We start from the raw sequence: 4,056 nt of genomic DNA on the forward strand, positions 1-4,056 counted from the left end.
TCCCATTATATCAAAGGTCACAAGGAGAATATTTGCTTCAAAGGAAAATGACTTCTGAATCGTGGGAATGAGCAATTTATGTAAGTGAGGTTTCTACTCCTACTTTTCCCCATAGTTCTTCCTTTTTAAACCACAGAGTAGACTGTCACAAGCGGGATCGCATTTTCCTCCAGGAAAGTTGTGGGGTGTGGGCTCAGTGCTCTGAGGCATGTGGGATCTTCCTGGATCAGGGATCAAGCCTGTGTCCCCTGCATTGACTGGTGGATTCTTAACCACTGTGCCACCAGGGAAGTACACCACCACGACCTATTTTAATCTACCAAGGGTTTAACAAGCTTCCAAAATTCCTAAATATCTAATACTCAGGTCTTTGGAGCTGATAGCAGGAACTGGCTCCAACATGCCACTGTTCCAGTCTCTTTCTTTTTATAAAAGAAAACTGTCCATAATTAAAAAAAAAACAGAACACAACCTGGATAACACATTTACTCTTCATTTTATCCTGCAGTACAGTGTTGGAAAAGAGAACTTGCCTTGGAAATCCCAGCTGAGTCTCAGTTCTACAATTTATTAGCTGTGTGACCTTAGGTAGGTTACTTAATTTTCCTGAGCCTGGTTCCTCAGAGAAAAATACTATCTTGCCAAGTTTTTGTGAGGATTACTGGAAGTAACATAAATGGCTTTAAAAATGTCAAGTGTTGTTACTGTGGTAATTATTGTTGTTGATTGTCAGACAGAACACTCAAAGGAAATAAATGAGATTAAGATCTAACAGTAGACAGTGATTAGCATTTTCTAGAATCCTTTGAAAACAAACCGTTACTGAGTCATTAGCAAGAACTTTTTAAGGGGATCTTTTGTGAAATCGCTAATAAAGGCATTGGCAGCAAGGCAAGGACGTCGAAGGGACGGTGAGGTCTATGACAGTGGGAGCAGAAATACTGTCCGCTAGGAGGTCTTGATCAGAGAAGGCAATGGCACCTCACTCCAGGACTCTTGCCTGGAAAATCCCATGGATGGAGGAGCCTGGTAGGCTACAGTCCATGGGGTCGCTGAGGGTTGGACACGACTGAGCGACTTCACTTTCACTTTTCACTTTCATGCATTGGAGAAGGAAATGCCAACCCATTCCAGTGTTCTTGCCTGGAGAATCCCAGGGACGGGGGAGCCTGGTGGGCTGCCGTCTCTGGGGTCACACAGAGTCGGATACGACTGAAGCGACTTAGCAGCAGCAGCAGCAGGAAGTCTTGATAAATACAGTGGGAAAGACTAAGAGGTGGGGGCAACCTGGAATGGAAAGTGCTGTCCAGGCCCATGGAGTTGCTGGAGTAGGAGAGGCACTTAAGGGCGAATCCCTTACACTGGGCGCCTGGGCCACACACACATTTCTGTGCATGTGGATCCCGGGGCCTGCGGGCGAGGAAGTCATACAGGAGTTGAATGGAGGCTGGAGGAAGGAGATGGGGACAGAGCCTCCTGTTGCTGAGTGCTGGTTGTCTTGCTACATAAGCTCCTTTCTCTGACTTCCCTGCTGGGCCAGTGGTTAGGACCCAGGCTGCCACTGTAGGAGGTGCAGGTCCAATTGCTGGTTGAGGAACTAAGATCCCACATGCTGTGAAAAGTGAAAGTGAAAGTGTGAGTGGCTCAGTCGTGTCTGACTCTTTGCGACCGTGTGGACTATAGCTCTCCAGGCTCCTCTGTCCATGGGATTTCCCTAAGCAAGAATACTGGAGCACGTTGCCATTTCCTTCTCCAGGGGATCTTCCCGACCCAGAGGTTGAACTCGGGTCTCCTGCATTGTAGGCAGATTCTTCACTGTCTGCGCCACCAGGGAAGCCCTCCCACCCCCACATGCTGTAGGAACGGCCAAAAAAAGTCCTTTTCTGCCTTTTATCTACTTGCAAATTCATCTTCTCTGACGAGTGCTCCCACTCCCCAGCTTTCCAGATGACCCTGACTAACCTACCCCATCAGCAAGGGTCTCCTCGTCTGACAGTGAGGTCAGAAGACCTGGATGTTGAGTGACAGCAGTGGAAAAGGTTTGGAAGTGACTTCTCAGATTGAGGCCTCTAACCCTAAGAAATGCCGTTTTCCTCTGTAAAAGTAGAACTCCCAGGTCTCCAAAGTGGATGCTGGATGGAGGGCTTTCTAGGGTGGATGAGTAAAAAGACCCCGAGGCCTGACTTCTACATCGCATTCTCTACCTCTGCCCAGCATAGTGGGCAGAAAGGGAGAGTGCTCTCAAGATGGCCCTGGCTGCCACCACCACGCTGACCACAGGGGGCGCTGTTTGCCCCCTACACTGTAATGCAAGGTAGGATGGGGTGGGTAGGGGCAAGAAAATCAGTGCCCAGCCTTCCTTGGCACTGCCGCCCTCCCCTCTTTTTAATAAGTGGGTCCTCAAAGCCCCCAGGGCAAACACGAACCAAAACAAACTCCCTAGATATAACAGCAGGGTGATAGGAGATGGACGCTGATGTGTTGGGACCAAGGTCCTGTTGTGTTAGTTGCTCAGTTCAGTTCAGTTCAGTTGCTCAGTCATGTCCGACTCTTTGCAACCCCTTGAATCGCAGCACGCCAGGCTCCGCTGTCCATGGGATTCTCCAGGCAAGAATACTGGAGTGGGGTAGCCATTCCCTTCTCCAGGGGATCTTCCTGACCCAGGGATTGAACTCGGGTCTCCTGCATTGCAGGCAGATTCTTCACCATCTGAGCCATCCCACCACTTAAATCACAGTTTGTGTCAGCCTGGCTAAGGGCTACCCAAAGGCTGCCGATCTCTTGGCACATGAGGTTCTGTTTGTTCAATCTTCCATTCAAATGACAACTTGGTGCACACCTCTGTTTGTGTACTCTTAACACAGACACTGGGGCTGCAGAGATAAAAAGAGCACAGGTCCAAGTTCTTTGAGGCAGTGCAGCGCAGTGATTAAACGTGCGAGCCCTAGAACCAGGCTGCTGTGTGGCACTGGCCATGTACTGGGGTGGCTAAAAAGTTCGTTTGGGTTTTATATGATGATGTTATGTAAAACTCAAACAAATCTGTTGACCAACCAATTAACTTGACATTTCTGTGCATCGGTTTTCTTCTTGATGAAATAAGAAATTTAATAGAATCTCTTGCCCAGAGATGTCGTGAGGAACAAATGAAGAAGTGGAAAACACTTAGAACAATGCCAGGCACCTAACATGCACTCAGACACCTAACATGCACCCAACATCAATGCTTCCGCTGTGATGGTGATGATGATGCTTCTAGATTTCTGGGTATCAGAGTAAATTCAAAAGGGGAAAAACAGCTCCAGCCATACAGGTAGTTCTTTCAGAAATCCACATACTGCCCCATTGCAGGTCTCGGCCTATGACCCGATTAAGTGACACCAGGAACTGGAGATAACCTGATTTTAGGTTGGGCATTTTCTGTTCAAATAGCTCACTTTGCCAGCCAGCAGTCACCTCTGCCCGCCCCGTTACACCTGCAGACACACAGAGTGGCTGCTGTGAGAAACCGCCGGCCACGCCTCTCGATCAATTTCTCTCCAGGCTCAGCCCCTCCTGGGGCCCCGGCTTGTCTTTCAGCTCAGCACACGCGGTGTCCTCATTCATCCCACAACCGTGCCCTTGTCTTGCTTTCCTGACAACAAGACAACTCAGCCTCTTATCTCCTATTTATAATACCCATGATTTTCTGTGCATCCTTGTTCCGAAAATCCCTAAAGCTCCAACCCGTGAGGATTTCAGTTGACAGGGGCAGAAATCACACGCTGTAATCGTGCCTCAGCCCAAGCTCTGAACCCGAGGTGTGTACCAAGTTCGCACAAAGAAACCTCACTAATCCCGTTTCCCGACACTTGTATTTATTTATTTAGCCTGAGCTGGGCCTTCCTTGCTGTGCAGGCTTTTCTCTAGTTGTGGTGAGCGGGGGCTCCTCTCTAGCTAGGTGCATGGGCTTCTCACTGTGGAGTCTTCTCTTGTGGAGCACGGGCTCTAGGGCGCTCGGGCTTCAGTAGTTGCAGTTCCCAGGCTTTAGAGTACAGGCTCAATAGTTGTGGGCTT

The sequence above is a fragment of the Bison bison genome, unplaced genomic scaffold (genome assembly GCF_000754665.1).
Source record: "Bison bison bison isolate TAMUID 2011002044 unplaced genomic scaffold, Bison_UMD1.0 scf7180017864274, whole genome shotgun sequence".
In the NCBI taxonomy this organism is placed as follows: domain Eukaryota; kingdom Metazoa; phylum Chordata; class Mammalia; order Artiodactyla; family Bovidae; genus Bison; species Bison bison.